The sequence below is a fragment of the Dermacentor silvarum genome, chromosome 9 (genome assembly GCF_013339745.2).
Source record: "Dermacentor silvarum isolate Dsil-2018 chromosome 9, BIME_Dsil_1.4, whole genome shotgun sequence".
Taxonomy (NCBI): domain Eukaryota; kingdom Metazoa; phylum Arthropoda; class Arachnida; order Ixodida; family Ixodidae; genus Dermacentor; species Dermacentor silvarum.
The window spans coordinates 127,318,263-127,340,152 of NC_051162.1; the positions used below are offsets into that span (position 1 = coordinate 127,318,263).

At 43.4% G+C, this 21,890-nt stretch overlaps 2 protein-coding genes across 2 annotated transcripts in view; both read right to left on the minus strand.

The window, feature by feature from the left end:
• The window catches only part of LOC125940049 (uncharacterized), a 42,408-nt gene that overhangs the window by 19,719 nt on the left and 799 nt on the right, over positions 1-21,890 (minus strand). The window lies entirely within an intron of this gene.
• The window catches only part of LOC119464268 (uncharacterized), a 46,515-nt gene that overhangs the window by 7,798 nt on the left and 16,827 nt on the right, over positions 1-21,890 (minus strand). The window lies entirely within an intron of this gene.

The following is a 21,890-nucleotide window of genomic DNA, read 5'->3' on the forward strand; positions in this document are numbered from 1 at the left end:
TCGTACAGCATATCAATAAAACTTGCACGCCGCACGCACGCACGCACGCACGCACGCACGCACGCACGCAAGCACGCACAACACACACACACACCACACACACACACACACACACACACACACACACACACACACGCACACACACACGCGTATATTATATATATATTATATATATATATAAGATGCCTTGCTGCTATGAATGTTATTCTGCGAATGAGAGTTTTATTTCCAGTATTCACTAATAAGTGCGTTTGTTAATTCAAAACACGTGCGCTTATTCCGGCCGGCAGTTCTCACTTTTTCAATTATTGCATTTATAATATTTGTTATTTCCCCCTACACACACACACACACACACACACACACACACATATATTATATATATATATATATATATATATATATTATATATATATTATATATATATATATATTTGTCTATACCCTTTGATTTAATTGTCTAAAAATGCATTGTCATTCTTCGCGCCACGCAGTTAATAAACCTGGTTTATTTCACTCTGATATTGTTTTCTTCGATCATTGTCCCTGATCAATATCCACCAACAAGAAGCGCGTGTAAAATGACACGATATCAATAATAAAATTTTCTTACGTAGCCTTCATGGTGCGGAGATACCAGTTATTTTTAGAGGACAGTGGTAAAAACAGCAGTTCACCTGGCTAAAACTATATTTGGAACCGGCCGTCAAGAGTCATGGGCGCACCGAAGAAACTAAACCATTAAAAAAATGTACTGCACAGAGGATCTGCGAGAAAAACTGGGCGTCCACCAGCGTCCGCGTAACGAACGCGCGCTCGCTAGCAGACGACGCGCTTGACAACGACAGCAAAATTGAAGACGTCGCGTTGTATAAACCGTGCCTCAAATATATATGTTTGACAAAATGGTGTAAACATACATTTACAGTTGAAATAAAGCATTATTTTAAGAGCGTACTATGCGCAATTGGCCTCGGCGCTCGCAACGAAAGTGCGTTGAATATGCCGCGGAGCGCGTCTCCGCCCAGTCCAGTTCGCTCGCAGCGCCCTCGCACTATTTTTCCACACGCGGCGCCTCAGCGGCAGAGCGCCGTTCGGCCCACTCTACCATTGTCTAGTACACTCTAGTGCAGATCCAAGGCGTTGGCATGGATGGATATACTTCTGAAGTTGGGATGGCGCTGCAAAAGTGAAGCCGGCTGCCGCCATCTTGCTAGAGGTAAGAAGGCCAAACGCCGCTGCGGTCGTTGCAGATCATAGAGTACAATGTTCATCGTGTTTATTGGTTGTGTGCTTTTGCAACGGTGCATAACTGATTGTGACATGCTTTCCGAGGGACGTGAAATAGCTCAGTAGGTCATAGCTGCCACCACTCGCGTGAAGGTGACGCCGGGGCCCGGGTGTATAACGTTTCACTTGTAACTTTTGATACGACCACTGCAATCACAGGCACGAAACACAAAAGGCGACGAGGACAAGCGCCTTTTTGTTTTTCGTGTCTGTTTTTGCGCTGGTCGTATCAATACGGAATATCAACTAGCCCGGTCTCACACCTTACTTCACTTGCAAAATAAACTCGCGTCGTCTGCTCAGGACTGTCGTACCCCGCGGCGCTGGATTAAAAAAAAAAAAAGAAAAAAAAAGAGTTTTTTTTTTTTTTTTTTTTTTTGTCCAGCGGCCATGGTCGTACGTTGTGCGTGCGTTTGCTACAGTTTGCAATGGTTGCGAAGGTGCTGGTAACATACGTGTAGGTCAATATTAAATTTACGTTTACGCCCTACTGACCCTTTTCGCGGCGATCCCGTGGGCGCTGTCATGTTTGATCACGTGGTGACGCGTCCATTGCTTGCCTCAACTGCCTCCGTTGCCTTCTTGTTTACAATGGAAGTGTATGACGCCGGCGCGGCTTAGAAGACCTCTGTTTTCGGAGATATCGTAGACGGTGACTAGGTGGACGACGCGAAGCTTTGATCACAGCTTCAAAGAACATCCAAAAGCGCTTTCGAAGCTCATTAAGCTATGTCCAAACGGCGCAAGCAGCGTATATGGTGCTTGTTCTAAAAGCGGGGCTCAATATGTATTCCAAGCTATCCAAGCTTTCCGAGTGTGAATTCAGTCAGGATTAGTGTGTTTTGCTCTTTGTTCTTCATTCGCCAAATACTTTGAAGCAGTGGCTTGTCAGTTTCTGACTCAGTGAAGTTCCTCGGTGCGGCCACTATCTGATTATTTTCTGCGTAATCGCTCGCGAGTGTGCTCAGTGCCGATAGATTTGTTCTTGCTGCGCACAAAGCTTGAAACGTAGCTGTTTTGTACATTTTAATACATTGTAGCAAATATATATTACCTCTAGTATTTCGCTCACTCTTGTGGACCGTCACCAAACATTCAGCTTCGATAATTCCGGCGCTATCGGAGTAGTACCGTCATTTATTGTGCGTATACAGTGCACACATATTCAAGTGTGCGCCCACGCACTTATTCTTGATACGTCGGTGATAGAGTGGGCGTAAGTTTTCCTGTCATTTGGGACAGATGTGTTTAGTATAGATAACGTGCGCGAAACTTACTATGACAGGAAGCGGCGCTACTTCCTTTGTCATTGTTTAACGAGTGGTACTCACTCTTGCCTACGTTCTGGGGATGAAGCCCTTTCTTTGAAGGTTAGCGATACAAGGCTGGCGGATGTGCGAATTTCTGTATCCTCGAGGAAAGCCGTACATCACGAAGTGCCGGTAACACGTTCGGACAGTTGCAGCAGCGGTCCGCGAACTTGGCCGCACGGATTCATTCTATTCCTTAACATGCCAGTCACTATTTTTACAGCCAACTACTGCACACGTCTTCATCTACATGATTCAATCTAGCATGATTTATTCATCATTATTTCGAACGGCCATCACAAAATAAAGTGGAACGGCGAGCGCTGACGTATTTATCAATGTCGGTGAAAACTGCGTCGTGGTTCATAACGTCCACCAAAGTTATTGGAAGAACACCACTTCAGAAATGCCCGCGACACAGCTGAACACGGCAAATATCTTTACGCGGATTGCGCGGTGATCCACCGCACGACTTCACCAAATCTATTCGTCTCACCAGCACCTCCACCACAATTGCACCCATTTAGGGATGAGCGCAGGATATACCCTAAAAAGATCGACACGTACAGGACACACTCATCCGACAAGCTCAGACAAACACCCCGCTCACTCCTGCACGGAAGCACCTCCTCCAAGGCATACTTCTGAAGACCTCCCTCGCTGGAGCCACTGTGGTGTCTATCCTACCAACACATCACATATCCTACGGCAATGCCATCCAAAACTACCCCCCCCCCCCCCTTACCCAAACCTTCACCCCTCTCCTATCCCTTCCGCCGAATGGCTGGTGCTTACGTATATTTATTCTTCTACAGACACTACGTTTCTTAAATCTTGGGGCCTCTCCGGGTCCGTCTTTGTCTACACTGGTGGCCTCATGGCTCTGGGTCCCCCCAAAAAGGCCGTAGCTTGGCGCCCTCTACTACCTACCCTCCTGCCCGTGGCACCAACTATGGCAATGCATGCCTCATAGTTGGCGCCCTCTAGAGGTTAAGCGCGGATCTTAAAGGCTATGCTTTTACTGATTGAATACGGAAGAATCGCTTTTGAGAGTCGAAAACGCGTCATAGGCGTTGTGTTTTAGACGTCACCTTTACTCAGAGGGAAAACCACCTACCTCCAAACTTGCAACAAAAAAAAAAAAAAAAAATAGCGCTTCACTTATGCAATAAAATATATCACATTGATTTTCCTAAATATACATATAGTGCTCCTGAGTACGAACTATTTTTCGGATAATCTGAATGCGGCCTTCAACCTCCTTAAACATGATCATTGACCTCATACGTATCGTCGGTTCTCTATTTAAAAGGTGGCCGTTTCGCCCGAGAGGCGAAGCATCGATTTCGATAGAAAATTAGTAGAGAGCTATACGGTGCAAGGATAGTAGTTTAATGGGCCGTATAAAGTTGTAAACATTCGCTTACTAACCAAACAGACAAGCACGGTGTCAGGCGCGCGCAGCTAAACATGACAGGTAAACATGAACACATCTCGCTCGATGACCACGGAAAGTCGCTGTGAAAACGCCGGAGAAAGCTAGCGCGCCAGCAGCAGCGGGCAAATTAACCTTCGCGCTGTCTCTCGTCTCGCTTCAACGCGAACTAAACATCGAAAGCACAGCGCATACGAAGCCTATCGGCACTCGGCGCATGCACTTGGTCTCCATCGCAGATCGCTTTGAAGATGAGGCCCACGCGGGCCGCACTTCGCCCACATCGCAGATCGCTTTGAAGACACGGCGCCCGCGCGGCCGCGCTATGAGCAGCAGCCGACGGCGCATAACTCAACCCCCCCCCCCCCCCACATCTCCCTCTCCGTCGCCTCGCCTCCGTGCCTCGCGCGCGAAAGAGGACCGTGCGTTTCCGGTCCGCCTTCCTCCCTCGCGTGCGCTACATTGAGCCGCTATTGCCGGCTCACGTACCCTCGTCCGCTTTCACTCGCACACCAAGCGTACGGCGTGCGGCGACGATTTTATCGCCGTTGAACTTTATACGGAACCTCACGGCGACGCCGACGGCAGAAATGCCTTGAAGTGTCCTTATAATTGCTATCGCAATACAATTCAAACAGCTTGCGCAGGGACGTGTGCTTACTTGTGCGTTGGGGTTCGGCGCTACGGTAGGTGGCTCCTTTTCGACTAGGATCTAGGGGTTCTATTCTGGGGTGCGGAAAGCGAACCGTTACTTTGTCCTCGCGTGATTGGTCAGAATCGCGTTTTTTATGACGAAAGAGCCATTCTGACCTAGCTTTTATACGAGGGCAAGCGACCGGTTCGCTTTTACAGGGAAAGCTGTATTGGCTGGGCGAAACGAAAAACCGTTCGTCCCATGTTTCGATAAACGTCTCCATTGGCTGCGCCGTCAGTTACGTCGTTCTCTACGTCGCACCCAAGCGCGCGCGCCATTGGCAGCGCCGTTAGTGACGGCGTTGGCAAATATATATATATATATATATATATATATATATATATATATATATATATATATATATATATAGTGCTACCGACGGTGGTCTGCTGCGGAACCCTGTCAGTACATGTACATATGTACATGTACGCTCTTCTAAGCTCTCCCATCACATATCGTGACCGGCTTCCAACACTTTACACGCATAAATGTTTTTCCACTTTAGCACTCCTGAAGCTAACGCATTAAAAAACCAATAAGGACAGGAGATTCTCTCGGTCGACTTTAACTAATGCATGCGCAATCAACCCATGATGACAAATCACGAAACAAACTAGTGGAGTTAACGTACAGGACAATGCATGTAGTGCACAACAGGTTAGTGGTATAATTAGCAAGACAAGAAAATCTTGAAGCCGTATTAGCTGGGGCATTTTCTTTTCTTCCAATAGATTGGAGGCAGCGAATTCTTCAGCGGGACAGTGATAATTTCCGTCATCATTTAATCAGCCTTATCAAAGTTCGCCGTTGCAAATGTCCTCGTTGTAGTCGGGAACTTCGGCGTCGCATATGTCTTCGAAGTGGTCGATACATTCTTGTGGCACCGAGAACCGGCTCGAACCGGTGACCCACAACATGCACACTGAAAACAAAAAACAAGAATAGTTGCCATGAGAAGTTTTTGAACGTTGCGGCACGCTATTTTTTTCGGTCAATCAATTATTAACTAACCAACATCAGGCAATCGACTGAACTTTTATTTTTCTATGGGGAATGAAGGGCTGCAAACCACAGAGTTGTCGCTAGGAAATGATTCGTTCATTCATTTATTCATTCATCTCTGAAAGTGCCCAAGAACATTTCTACGCCTTAGTATCGGTGCACTTGCATGACACAGAGAACAGAAAATACAGAACAAACAAAACAGAAAAACCTGAGAGAACAGTGGTACAAAAAGCAACAGAAAAATTGAGTTACATCAATGACAAAAGTCATATAATTACTTCTGTCATTATGATAATGATGGGTAGTCCATGGATTTGCATAAACTTCATCCTTCTAGCTTTGAATGGCTTTGTGACTTTGCAGAGTGATCCTTTTTAAGAAAGTACTGCGCCATAAATAATTAAATAAGCATTATTAAAATTGGCTGACGGCAGGATTTTAACACAACACCTCTATAGCACAGAAGCCCGACATTGAAACCATTACGCGAAGGCCGCATAGACAAGCAGAACCACTAATTATGCGTGCTTGCAGCGTCTTATTGCCTTCTGCATTAAAAAAAAGCATAGATTGCTTTGAAATTCAGCCCAATTCAGGCCCAAACAAAGCGTAATAAGCGAAGCCACAGGAACGTTTGAATCCACAAGCACGAAGATCAGACATATCCCATGTAATATACCCATCATTTCCACGGTGGCTGAACGATTGCAGCGCCAGATTTGCCTCTAGTGATAATTGTTGAAAACTACGCTGAAAACAGCAGCTTCACGGGGCTCCGTCTGGCCTGATGATTTGGACAGCAACTGAAGTAGTGTGCAACTGAACAGTGACACGTACAACCGGAAGCAACATGTGCGCCGGATACCAGACGGAAAAGAAGAAAACGTTATGTTACCAGAATCACGTTTCGCATCTTGTGAAAACGCACGCGCTCAAAAAAAAAAAAAAAAAAAAAAAAAGCGCCTGTACCACTAAAAGCGAGAATGGGAACAGGTACAACAACACGCTTTGTATGTTCATACACAACGCAGAATTTTCAGCCCACATATACCACAAATTATGTCTTATGGCAAGCCTTCATCATAAAAAGAAGAAAAAAAAAACGATGTAGAATTGGGATCATTTCAGGAATACGCATTTACGAATTGTATAGAATCTTCAGGGGATAACGTAATGTTACTTTATATTTATTATGCTTCGGAAACAATTTGGTATGAGCTACGGTATGTCTGATATGATATACAGGGTGTTTCAGCGAACACTTTCAAAATTTGTTAAAGGTTGCCTGTGGCAGACAGCACAATTCTAGTTCATGAGCTGGTCTACACGAAGAGGCGGACATTACTTGCACCAACAATGGATATGCATTATCGACTAATTAGCACAAATGCACTAATTAAGTTTTTAATTTCCTTATGGCCCATATTGCAATTTACAAATTCTAGCCGTGGAGTTCGCAAGGCCGATCCTCTTGGAATGATTTCTCAGGATGACACCAGTTTCCAGATATTAATTTCCAAACTTTGCGATAACTGTCTATCTGTTTTATTTTTCAATATGATGACTTGTCAAAGTCACATAGCTCTCCTACAATATTTTTCTTGACGATGATCACATTTTCAAATGTTTACACGGATGAATTGCACAATTCGATGGAATGCAATCTGAAATAAACTATATGCATTTGTCGCTTCTTTTTAGACCTACGTTACCACTTACTAATAGTGTGCGCGTTACCAGTTCATCTTTTTAAAGAAATATAGAAATAGCTACTGATGTATTTCGCTTTACTATGACTGCAAAATAATATAAGGAAGGCTCCGGCTTCTTACCATCTCCATGGAAAGGAAAATTCGCGGCGATATTGCAGTTCTTGTTGTTAGTGTACTGGAACTTGACAAGGTGCGGACGAAAATGGTCTGAAATAGGACGTAAAATAAATAGCGGTGAAGGAGTATTCAAAATTAATAAAGGCGAATATTACAACATTATTTATGCGATTGGTTTTCAATTCAACGTCTCGATATTCTAAGTTTTCGAATATTCGTCAAAACCGAATAATACGTTAAAGAGCGCGTGCCGCTGCGAAAGATGGCGGTTAAGCCGTCTTGGGTGAATATACTCGAGTATGAATTTATTGATTATAAGCTTCTATAGATATACAGAACATGCGTGAATATCTTCACGTAATAGAACAAACGTGAAGATGACCCTTAATAAAATGGGACCACTTGTTATAAAAAACATAAGAGGAAGAATAATGAAAACAGAAGCGATTGTGAAGCTTAAGGAATATACATTCGGTGTCAAAAGTTTACAGACCGCGCGATCCGAGAAAACGTTTAATTTGCAACCCGTTTGTGGCCGTATAGCCAATAAAATTGTATGACATTGTCTTTCACGTATACTATACGTATTAAACGGATAAATATTAAGCTTTTTCTCTTAACCTGTGGACCGCAGGTCCTTTGACGCCAGCTGCATGCCTGTTGCTTTGCGGTAAGTGTAACATATCAGGATGAAAATGATTCATTCCCATCATTCATGCACGGTCACGTTTCCTGGTGATTGTAATGCAAGAACGACTGCTGCTCATAAGATGCGACGGTTGCGCGGTAAGTATACGGAAGTTGTCATTCTATGCATAATTACGTTGCGCCATTTAATTAAGGCCTTAGGTTGTGCCTTAATTGTGCCACACTTGTGCCTTAATTAGGTTTATGTAAAACGATTGAGTGTTTCTGTGGTTCATTTCGGTACACTTACGGCACTCGAAGTGTCGCAGTATTATGTCCACATATAGGTTTTCCTGTGGACAACACAGGAAGTCATTTTGAGTCACCTTTGTATGTGAGAAATCAAGCTCTGTATGTGCATGACTACGCATGACTGTGCAAGTTGAGTTGGTTTTCGAAACTCATCTCGATATAACGTCGAAAAAGGAATGTGGTGCGTGCAAAACATTCGGATTGGTTTACATCAATGTGAATTTCAGTACGCTGTTATTCTTATTACCATGACCATCGGAATTAAAAAGAAGAAAGTACTGCATGGTAAATTTTAGTACGGTACCATTCTGGAAATCCTCCCCGTTGTTCGAGAATTCACTTCACTTTGGTTATAGTGAAGTGGTTAAAGACTTTTATGTGCACTTATAGTGGTTTAGGCTTCTAGTAGTCTACACGACAGTTGCGACGGTGTAAGCAAACGCACTCACCGTCGTTGACGATGGCAACTGCGGTGTCTGGTGATGGGCCAGGACGAAATTCGACCTTATACGTTCCCCTGCAAAGTACCGCGATGATAAGAACAAACGTACTAAGGACACTTTAGTTCCACGAACATGATCAACGTGAAGCTAAAGAGTTGTGGCTTGCTGACACCCTCATCGTCTGAAATTACAACGGCAATGGGACAAGATTGTTTTGTGTAATTCCAGCGTTCGTTTGTTGCAGTCTGAACTTTTGCAACTGTGCGAACACTTTTCATTCACCTCTTCATCGACACGACATCACCTCGTCATCGAAGTGATGTCAAGCTGTAGCTTTTATTCTAAAATAAAAATCAAGCCTGTAGTGGAAAACAAAATTGATTTAACTTGATTTGACAACTCCGATGATCGTAAATGCAGGGACGCTCTTGTTGTGGAACTGCTGAACGGATTTGTATGATATGCGTTTTGTTGCACGGAAAAAATAATAATTCTACTAAGCGTAGGGAGTGAGTATTTGATTTAAGCACTCTATGTTTCTACACCTGCCCGAAGATTGAGAAATTTGAGAAGAACTCAGTCAGCAAGTTTACAACTATGCCTTGAAAACAGGTGTCACAATTCCGTCAACTGTTTTTTAGCGAAAGCTACATTGGCCGCATTCTTGCCGTTTCGCTGTGGCGGGTGGCCGCACCGCGAGCTGAGCCGTTGCCTAGCAACCACCGCAGCTGGCAGCGTTTCTTTCTCTGTGGTCTGGCCACCCCGTGGCGTCTTACCTGCGTCTGACACGCGTCTTTCGCCCGGCGAATTCACTGGAGAGGGTCCGGAATGCCAAGCGCGCGAAGCTAGCGTCGGAGACCGAGGAAGAGCTAGCCGTTCGGCGTGCAAAACGCTTGGACTTGTCGGCTTATAATTTATACCTGGCTTATATCGATGAGTGTATACCTAAGTATAATAATTACAGCTAAATCAAAGGCTAACCAAGTGAAACCAAGACTTAACCAGGCTGAACCAAGCTTTCGCTTTGCATATCCAGGGCTAGCTGAGCTAAGCCGCGGCCAATTTTATTGTAGCCTCCCAAGCGTGAAAATGCTACATTTTGTTTCACAGCCCCTGTGAGATGATTCATTTGTTTTCGAGAATTTCAGTCGCATTCGGCAATTACCTTTCACTGCGGCCGTCTATAGCGTATAAATGTCTTTCACCATTCGCAGTTTCAACCGACGGGCAGTGTACAAAGTCATAATATATTCTTTTTCTTGTTTTGTAGCGAAGGTGCACAGCTGTAAGCTGAGTGCTTTATTCGTCGTTAACTTTTCGGAATATAAAGAATTTTGTAAAATTAAAATACACTCAGTGCTGAAGTAGAATATCTGCTCCCAACAAAATACCACATGACCGCGTTTAAATTCGCGATAAAAGTTAAGAGAAAGTTCTAGCACGGGGTCGACTCGAATTTTCTGTTCTAATACCGGTAAAATACAGAAATACTTTTATGAGACAACCACTTGACCCATTCGAAAAAATCTGTTGCACTTGAGAAGTAAAGGTAAATTATTTTGATTATAGGAAGAATTCTGATTTGGGCATGGAAACGAGAACAGTTACCGAAAATTGGTATATTAAGAAAATTGATGTACGAAGCGCAGAGCAGTTTAGGGCGCCACCAGTTTCTTTACCCTAGTGCCAAATACCTTCTGCAAAACGAACGGCCCCACTATGGATATGGGGAGTCAGCACGATTGCAAAATTAGAGTGTAGATGCCCACTAGCTGTAACATATAAGTTACGCATGAAAACTTTTAATTGCGTGAATAAATGTAAGTTGTGCATTTGGTTACATCACATTGGTACCCTAAGGTACCCATGCACCGTGTGCAGCGTGCACAAGACGTTTCACGTACCCGGATGCGTCTCTGATTCAGACTACCTGATTTTTTTTAATGCAACAAACATCATCGAATACGGTGCAGTGAACGCCGAGAAGTACAGTTTATCTCTTCCCATGTATTTAGATAGGAGTTCCTGAAGTAAAGCTTTTAAGCGAAGGCTCACAAGTGAAAAGCGTGACCGATCCTGGCGATAGTACAGGAAGGGTCCAAGCTCAATGGCACATACCAGGGACAAGAAAGGAAGAAAGACAGAAAGAAATAGAGAAAAAAAGGAAAGAAATCACATGCGGCGCACCCCGCATTGGATATGCTACATGCGTGATGACGTGACACGCGGATCACGTGACACGCGCGCGACCAATCAGGTTCGTTTGGTGTGTCGCGAGGAGGGACATGGAAGGAAAGCGGGTTTGCGCACGCTCCTCAGGGCTTCCCTCGCCTCAGATCAGTTTCGGCGAACAGATGGGAAGGCCACGCGTGGTGCGCTCTGCAAAGGAGCAAGCTGCGTTTGATGAACGCCGGCGTGAACTCGCTCGGGAAAGGGCTCGTCGTCGACGTGCCGATTCTAGCGTGAGGGCTTTCGAAGCCGAGGCCCGCCGTCAGCGACGAGCAGAGAATCCCGAGGCGACGGCTTCCGAACGTTACCCTGACGAAGGTCAGATACATACACGACAAGATTCGCTCACCCCCTTTTTCTCCACAGGGGAAGAGCTGGAGATTTTTTTTTTTAAGCTAGCTCGAAACTGAATTTAATGTGCCTTTCCGCCTATCCATCCATTCTATTACACCGAGGACAATGATCGTCATCAGGCCACCTCCTCATGCTGACCTTGAACTAGGGGGTTCATTGGGGTCACTGGGTGGGGAACTGCTTATTGAGCTAGTGTTGAGGTGGCAGTGTGCAGTTGGAAGCATCTAATCGGAAGCGCAAGTGATCGCCTAGAGCCGTGTTGCGTCGCGCAGCTTAGGCGCTTGGTAATTTGTGCGGGGTTGCGCGCGCCACACGGACTCGGAGTTTGGAGGCGTCTGTGCGCGTATTTCGGAGGCCACAGTAGGTGATGCTGCAACGGCCGAGGAAGACGCAAGGAAGTTATAACCTCCTTGGGATGACGTTGCATGCATCACAAGGCTGTCCTTGAGGAGATCGCGGTGTCCGCTTTGCGAGAATTCAGCTGTCACAGTAAATAAGTTCAGCACCAGAGGAATTGCTGGATTTTTTTTGTTCATTTCCTATATATTTATTCAATAATTTTTTTTATGATTTCTTTATCTGTTTATTTACTTCTTGAGTTATTTACTTATTATTTTCTTTTCGCAAGTGAACTTGTATAACAAAGTCGGCGTTCTCTCGAGCCAAAGCGTCAATATCACAGCAGTAGATCTTGTGACCTCTGAGAACGATAATTGATTCACGGTAATGCCGTCATTTTCTTCGGGCAAGCAGAAATCCTTCCAACCGGTATATTACACATTTTTCACGTTCAGTGTCACCTCCTAGTCGGCGAAATACTTACTTTTTTGTGCCTCGATGACCTTTCAAAGTCCAGACATAAACGGCTTTCTGCTTCTGTATGTATTCTGTTCTGTTGGCATAGAGGCACTCTAGGCTAGGATCATCGCTGGATGTGTACACAGCGACGGCGTCCGGGAAGTAGTCGGCAACCTGCACACATGAGATTTCAGCGACTACTCACGCGGCTCAAAAGTTGGAATTTCAGTAAGTGAGGAATATATCGCCAGTGAACATCACAGCACGAATCTGCTCGGTTAATAAACTTCGGAGTAGCTCATATGTTTTTGAATTGAACGCAATAGCGAAAGCACGTGGTACCAGAACAGTGTTGTGAGCACCTGTACACCTGTAACAGAAACCTGTAGTGGCAACGTTGAATGAATGTGTGTTTTATAGAGGCGCAAGGGTCAAGTATATGGCCAAAGAGCGCCAGGACAGAGTGGCAACGTTATTGCTTCTTATTCGCACCTTCGGGTTGTCGTTTCGGAGTGCTCCAGAGCTATAGACATCGTGTTCCGGTGGGCGAAAAAGGGCGCTCCGACTACGCTCACCTGGTTGGCTTTCGGATCGCTGAAAAACAACTTGGAGCGCCTAAAAATGCTCTCACCGACGAAGTCGCAGTAACTGCGAGATCCGGCCGGTTTCCGGTCACGCGCGAACGATATGCATTATGCAGTTTCTGTCAGTGCGATTTTGCCAGGTGTCGGTTTCGTAATTGTGCTGCCGTGATTTGTGCGAGTCCCGTAGATGATGGCGAAGCGGCAACGTTTGCATTTGTTAGCCCCACTTTCGGTTCTTCTTTCCAGTCGAGAGGCAAGCAGCAGAAACATGATTTTATCGTAATGCTCAGACATTATGAGGACGCTTAAAGCTCAGCATTTAAGAGTGGAACGCGATAGTATTCAAAGATGCCTGACTGCTTCTCACGCTCCCCGGCAACTGCAGCTTATGTAACCAAATAATAACAGCGTGGGCCTTTCACGCTGTCGCGTGAAAACTTGCTGCGCTGGCGTAGGACTATATCTTTCTAATGACGACCACTGCAGCGGTCGCTTTCGTATATCGTCATGTTTTCTCTCACTTGTGTTCTCGCTCGCCGTAATGCTATAATCATAGAGCTACAGTACTATGTGATGCGGCGGCGTTCAGTAGTGCATCATCGAAAGTTGCACTCGGCCCTCGCTTCGTTCCCTCTCACTCTGCTCAGGAAAGTGACCCGCCGTTAGAATGATGCGTGCTTTCTTTGAGCGGGATCTCCAGTGACTTGCGATTCGATTCGGAGAAAGCGGATCGAGCACCCGAATTTGCTACATCACCGAACGGAAACTTACCTCGAATGCGTCGACCTGGTTTCGGTGCAGTCGGTGTTCCCCAAGAGACGACACTGCCGGAACTGACGTCAGGCATAGAAGAACGGCTGCGACTGTCGGCGACCAACGCTTTGCGGACACCATTTTTCGGTCGTCTGCTCCGCTTCTCACTGGACGAGCACTTCGAGTCGCCGTCCTTTTTATATCCAAAATAAAGCCTCACACCCCACTTTATAATATTACGCGGGCTACAGCTGTCAGCATTCAATCGCTAAAGCATTTTCTTTCTTCGTTCTTTTGTTTTGATCGAAGTCGTGACTGTATGTGGCTCACAGAGTAACTCCCGGTAGATTATCGTGTCCGTATTTTGCAATGATTGTATCCATACCCCCAACAACCCAACACCACCTTTATTTGAGCCTTTAATCAATGACCGCACCTACCGCTATATCGCTGGGTGTTAAGCATTTGGCGAGACAACTGGTACGAAATGAGCCCGAGGAAAACAGTTCTTACAAAATACGACCCCCTGGTGGCTGTATTTTGCCGTAGCGCTAAGTCAGATAACGAGAAAAGGTACAGAAACACCGGCTATCACTTGCAGTTGTAATTTCATGCAGGTGGTGAAGCTGATTAAAAAAAGGAAAACCCATGAAGTCGATTATAAAGTTGATTAGAAATTGAAGGGCAGCCAACCGGATAAACGAGAACAGGACTGAAACACCAGCAGGTGCTATCAGTTGTCATTTCAAGCAAAGGGCGTGGTTGATTCGTAGCTGATAAATCGATTAAGACGGATTAGTAATTGAATCACGCAGTCGGCGTGTTTGGACCTGCGACCTACGCCAGCCACGTGGTGGACTTCCGCGCCAACGGTTAAAGACGTACTGCAAGTGAATGTCGCATTTATGTATCGACGTGGAGGCAAGTTATACGTTGATTGAACTGTCCGCCGTGATATATTATCATTATTGTGACTATATCTGTAACTTAGTTTTATTTGCCGGACTCTTCATCAATTTATTTGTTCCTTCACTTTCCGTAAAAGGTAATAAAATGGAGCAGACCAGGTAACATTTACGTCAAGCTCAGCGTAGAAATCTATGTATAAAAGAACAGAGCCCTGATCGGTCACCTCCGTCTCTGGAGTAAACACCGAAAATTTGCTCTCGCGGCGTGGGACCTTTTAGCTTATCGAACGAGTGCAAACAGGGTTTGAACAACGAACATGCTGAGTTATGTAATTTCCTTGATGTGTGATAAAGCGATTGCTCGGACAAAAGCATAATAATAAATAAATAAACGGAAAAAAATAACCCGCAAGTTTACACTTTTGCGTGTGGGAAATGAGAATTTGCCGAATGAACTTTCGTTTATACCGGGGCTCGAGATGTTTTCTTCCTAAATAGTTGGCGAATTAACTGTTCCACAAACAGGCGTAGCGTCGAAAGAACGAAAGTGTCACCGTACAGCAACACGTTCCAATTCGCTGTAAAATGTTTGCGGAAAAGAAAACAACAATAAAACGAGACACTAAAGTGCGTAAAACAGCGCATATAATGTGAAGTCCAATGCATGTGTATAATAAGACGGTCTGGCTGCGAAACAGAAAAGAAAATTAGGTTATCTGCATATAACGAACATTTATTTATTTATTTATTTATTTATTTATTTATTTATTTATTTATTTATTTATTTATTTATTTATTTATTTATTTATTTATTTATTTATTTATTTATTTATTATTTATTTATTTATTTATTTATTATTTATTTATTTATTTATTTATTTATTTATTTATTTATTTATTTATTTATTTATTTATTTATTTATTTATTTATTATTATTTATTTATTTATTTATTTATTTATTTATTTATTTATTTATTTATTTATTTATTTATTATTATTTATTTATTTATTTATTTATTATTATTTATTATTTATTTATTTATTTATTTATTTATTTATTTATTTATTATTTATTTATTTATTTATTTAGCCCGAAGAATAGGGCAAACCGAGGGTCTCAAATTTGTGTCAACAGCCTATGAAGGCGAGAAAAACATAGGGGCAATTTCCTGTGTTCATTCCTTGAAATGTAGAATTAATAAAGTAACGGAAATTTAAAGAGAAAGGATAGACAATTTACCGCAGGAATTTGTCTTTCCTTGTTTCATTTTTCCTTTCTAGCTATTTATACATTTAAATTAGAACAGTTACTTTTTTCCAAGCTCTCCTTGCCTTCATAGTCTGTTGGCATCCTACGGATGTTACAGTTATGTTCTTTGCTTGTCTACAAAGAAAAGCCCACATAAATTCCCGAATGTCTCAATGTGATATACCTATTTCAGGTAGCCGCGGCCGCATTTCAATGGGAACGGAATGCAATAACGCTAGTGTACTTAGGTTTAGTTGCACGCTACAGCAGCCCAGGTGGTCAAAATTAATCCTTTACTATGGCGGCTTTCATAGCTGCAGTGTTGCTTGGGACGTTAAACCCAATGAATCAATCAATGGACATTAAAACAGAAGCTAACTCGGCGAAACAAAGTGTGGAATGTAACTTCGTATTATAATGCGAGATGCTACGTTATATGTATTACCAACTTCGTATTGTAATGTGAGATAATGCGAATGCGGAAAGGAATGGCTTGACAAACTTGTGTTACATGGCTGCATCAAATAATAGAGGCCCGCAATAAATGCCAGAGCCGTGGGCAAAACACAAAATAAAAAAATGCATACAGGGGAAAATATGGCGATTGTTTCGCACACTCTATCAAAGCGTTGTATTAAATTCGGAAGAACTGATGGCCTAAAGGTGTGTTTCAACAGTCACTGCGAAACTTCAGGTGGGAGCCTGTCACTCCCAGCCTGTCATAGCCATCTCCCAGCCTGTCAATATATTGAAGGGCTCGCTCAGCTCATAGCTGTAGTATTTTTCTTTCACACGGTTGAGTGAACCGTGCATTGAACCTGTGAACTCGCGCAATACATCTGGTCCCGTCTGTTGTAGAGGCACGCCACGGGTGGCACAAATGCCACATGTTCCAGATCAGAGTGCCTCCCTTATGCTAGAAGCAATCGATTCTGTCATCTAAACGGTGCAGAACAGACACGCCGAATAACGTTGTTCCACCGGACATTATCGTCTGTTCTTTTATTGAAAAATCTACTCATTGAGCTGTAATCCTTGAAGATATGGACATAACTTGAAGAAAAAAAAACATGCACAATACACCAATTAACTGATCACTTTAGCGCACATATTGCAATTTACAAATTGCAGCCGGTGATTTCACTTGGAACGAATTTTGAAACAAGCATCAGTTTTGAGATAAGCGCTGCAAACTTACTGTTAACATGCACTGTTGTTCGACTTACTCCTTTAACAAAACGTCTTTTTAAGTATTGAAGATCAAAAATAATTGCAACATCACTGAAATTTCTCGTACACTTTGGCAACGCATATCTCGAAACTGGTGTCATACTCAGAATTCGTCCTAGCCAAACAACCCTCATCATTGCCCTCGAAGCAGTTCAGAATCGCGCCGCGCGTTTCATCCTGTCTAACTACTCCCGTAATTCTAGCGTCGCGTCCATGAAAAGAACATTATACTTACCGGACCTTTCCCTCCGTCGCAAATGCTCCTGCCTGAATCCTTTTTCATAAAATATACCGCCACAATAAACTATTGAAACTCGCTCTTTTTTCACCGCCTTGCTACGTTTCAGCTAGAACCGATCACTTTTTCAAAGTAAGCTTGCCATTGTGTAGCACTAACTTATATCATGATTCTTTCGTCCCAAGAACAAGCACCGAATGGAACCACCTTCCCTCCTCCATTGCTGCCATTGCAGATGCAGAACGATTCAATATCGCCTTGGAAAATGCCTTGTAACTCTTTATCTGTTATTTCACTGCATAAGTTTGTAATCATACCACTCCTTTCTGTAGTGTCTTCGGGCCTTGAAAGTATTTCTAATAAAATAAAATAAATAAAGTTAATATGACTTGCGAACTGACCGTCTATGATTCGTAAATTGCAGTGCGTGGCGTAAAGTTTCCTTGTAGTAAAAATTCAGTTGAAGACTAGCGCTCTATCCTCTGTGCTTCTTGCTGTCGTCCGATGTCTTTTTCGCGCTAGTTGATGCTGTCGCAAGCCTGTCACAGTGGAAGATACCTATTCTGGGGGATTAACCAAGAACGGACACGTCATTCATGAGAGTTCATACGGTCACAAGAGAAACAAATTCGACGTGAATTCGGGGCGTCCATGAAACGCGTATAATTAAAAGAAATAAGTCTGAGGTTTTACGTGCCAAGCAGCGATATGCTGTGATGTGACTGATGCGGACCACGATATGATTATGAGGCACACCGTAGCAGGGGGGGGGATACTCCGGCATAACTTCGGCCACCTGCAGTTCTTCAATGTGGACTCAATGCACGGAACACGGGCGTTCCTGCATTTCGCCCCCGTCAAAATGCGGCCGCCGGGGCCGGGATTTGGTCCCTCGCCCTCAGGCGTAGCTCGCGTGACGCCAAAGCCAGTACGCCATCACGGTGGTTAAGTGCATATAATTTTAATAATCGCCTCGCGCGTAGTCACACAGGCCCTCTCGGTAGGCTGGAACTTCCACGTAGCAAATGTCTTCAAATTGATCGACGCATTCTTGCGGAAATGATGATGCATATGCTCTCGCGACCCAGAGTACGCACACTGAAAGTAGAAAGCGAATAATAAGACAACACATATTATGTGTTCATAGGTTGTGTTTCTACACAAGATACATGCTATCATACATACAACCTCTCATCGTATTTTATTGCGGTTAAAAATTAAGCAAAAAGATACTTAATATTAGTGCCATACGCATGAACTGGGCCTTTTCTGAACAGCTTTACAGACCTACAGTGCGCACGCTAGAAGCAGAAAGCGATAGCAAAAAAAAAAAAAAAAAAATGACTAAGATAAACAAGCGCGAGTAAGAAACACAACAATGCTGCACATGTTATATGCTAAGAGACTGTTTTCCTGGCACACACGTAAAAACATGCACATGTATGAAACCATATTTCAATGCAGGGAAGTCTTAAAGAGCATGACAATGTATGCTGTAAAATTAACACCGCACGTCCTGCCTCTTTCAAACCATAAGGTATACAGGTGACTGTGGTTTTATTGTTCATTGCATTTTGGTTTAGGCACAAAACAGTTCAACACCGTTATGGGCGTATAAAGGGTGTTTGGTTTGTATTGTATCTATTAGACTTAAGCGGTAAGATAAAATATTCGATGCGGTCAAATGAAGTTTTCCTTTGACTAATTTTGGTGTCAAGCACAAAAACAGCACGATTGTAGAATATCCCTTCCTGAAGGTAGCCTGTTCTCTTGGTTGATTGAAGTGTCGCCATGACTATATTGTAAATTATCTTGGTGTGTAATGCGTAGGATGGATAACCGCTGGACCACAAGAGTGGCAGAATGGTTACCAAGAGAAAGGAAGCGCAGTCAAAGATGACAGAAAACTAGGCGGGGTGATGAAGTTACGAAATTTGCAGGCGCAAGTTGGAATCAGCTAGCGCAAGATAGGGGTAATTGAAGATCACAGGGAGAGGCTTTCGTCCTGCAGTGGACATAAATACATACTGATGATGATGATGATGAATCAGCTCGCAGGACAACACATCTTGTTATCAAGCTGGTTTCTGTCAGGTCTTATTAGCTACGTATAATGTACGCTATACGATGGGAATACGCTTTGCATACTAATGTACTTGAGGGCTTTAAGCGTAGCAATCGCAATAACGTCCAAGGTAATTGTCTACTGAAAGAAACTCGTCATAGTATGAGCGCAAGTCCTTACCTTGACCCTTGTATGGTAAATTGGCAACAACGCAGTTCTTATTATTGGTGTAGTGAAGCTTGGCTAAAAAGGGATGCTTCCACTCTGCAACAAAAGTATTAAACCATGATAAGATTACGATAAGATCTCGAATTCGAATCAACCCAGTATGCTCTTTGGACCTGATTGGTTTGGGACTCGATTTAAAAAGGAAACAAACCTTTCTCTCATGCATATGTCAGTGTTTACGCGTGCTTCTCTTAAAATTCTTTAGAATCGAGGTGCATTCCGTATCAATTTCGTATAATATTGTAAGGAAAAATATGGAATTATTCGACTGCATACCAAGCGTTTAAGTAGGGGCAGCCCACATATTGCTTAGTCCTGGAGTTGCAATGTCATGTTTTGTTTCTTTAGCTTTTGCTGAAGTACTTAGCGAACAAAACAGAAATATTTCAAATCGTCGTATTCACCGTGGTTGACAATGGCGAATACAGTGTCTTGTGTAGGACCTGGGTAATATGCGACGTTGTACTTGTCTCTGAAATGGTAAAAAATAAAATCATTAGAATCAGGTTATCTTCACGGTGTTTTGTAGCATCTTTTTGCTATCAACGACCGTTTGTGTTCATTTGCTGCAAAGAAACGTCTAAAATCTAGCAAAATTAATCTAAAATAAGAGTTCCGAGAGCTGCTAACAGCTAAGCACTGCTTATTTGGGCTGATTTTTTCGGCGATCTGTACACAGACAACTAAACCTTGACATCGCTGCATTACCGCAAGCTATAGTAGTTAGTTATACTAACTGGATATAATGTTTTAATATGTAAGTAGTAATATAGTAAGCCTAAGTACGCAAGTGGCTCTGCGTTAACGGTACTTACTTGCTACCTTGCGCGGTTGATAAGGGCTACGATGCTCATTTCCGCAAACATTGTTAGCAATGTAGAGAATAGCACAGCATTCCATTTAACTAAGCATTCACTAGCATTTAAGCATCCTTAAACCTTAAGGTAGTCTTTGGGGAGTAACTACAGAGACTGATCTTTGACGTGTGGTAGCGCCTTACCTTTTCGAGCCTCGGACACTGAGAAGATTCCAAGTGTAAACAACCTTCCTGTTCGGCTTGTATTCTATCCGGTCGGCGGTCATACACTTCAGGCTAGGGTCGTTGCTGGAAGTGTACAAGGCCACACCGTCCGCAAAGATGTCAAAAACCTGCGCACGGGTTCACGCAAGCGATGACGCAGCGTGGTAAGTAGAGTGTCTCAGTATAAATTCCAAGCCGGTTAGATGATAAGCAATAGCGAAAAACAGCACTCTCCAAATGAAATATAAAGGACCTATACACAGACGATGTGCTGTGTCGCGTCTGTAATACGTTGCATCGAAAAGCTTTGGTTTCTTTCATTGTGTAAGTAGGCACAACCGGCCCAAATTAGCACTCTGTTGAAATGATAAGCCCACGAGCGCCAACTGAAAAACTTTGCCTTGTAGACCTAATTAAACGCCGCTTATCAATGAACAATGGGAACGAAGGTTGTGACACGGAACAATATAGACAGCTGAGAATGTCAACCTCTTTCCATCATCTTCTCTTGCTCAGCTCTCCTCCTATCTTCTTGGCTTCTTTACATAGAGATTCTCTCCATTTTTTAGCTTCCCCTTATGTCAGATGGACGTTTAAAATGTACTCCTTTGTAACGGGTTGTTGACAGGCGTTGTCTTCCCACAAAAAATTTCAACTAATTTTCGGTATGGACAGCCGCATCTCCTCCATCGCCATCCTCCGCCAATCCTGTATATTCATCTCTCGCTTATTGCTTTATTGCTATTGTGTAAGCCGTCTAAAATACCAACGATAGCTTCGCCTTAAATTATTTCCCTCAGCGCATTTGATGCGCATATTTCCCCTCTATAGTGTTATGCAAACTGTCGAATGTTAGCAATTGGAAGCTAACTGACTCTCATCACTATCACTGAACGGATTTGCAATGAGATGTTAGCTTCAAATACATTGGTAAAGAAGTCGAAGCAATGTTTGAAGGCAGAGGCAAATGCAACGTATACTGTCCGTCGCTCCCACTCTGGATTGACTGTGGTAAGTCATAATCACCAATTTACCTGTGGCTATATTGATACAAAACAACATGCAAGCGCTAAACTTCAACACCACCGATGCACAGCGTAATAACGTAAGGATCACAGGGACATGCACATGAACGCCTTCTCTGTCGAGTCGGCTTTCGTGCATATTTCTGTGATTATACGAGCAGCGCCCCTATACCCTAAACACCCCTATAAGCAGGCGTGTTTGCTACATCTTGGATAAAGATCCTTCGCACCAGTTACTACCTGTGCCTCACCTGAAATGCATT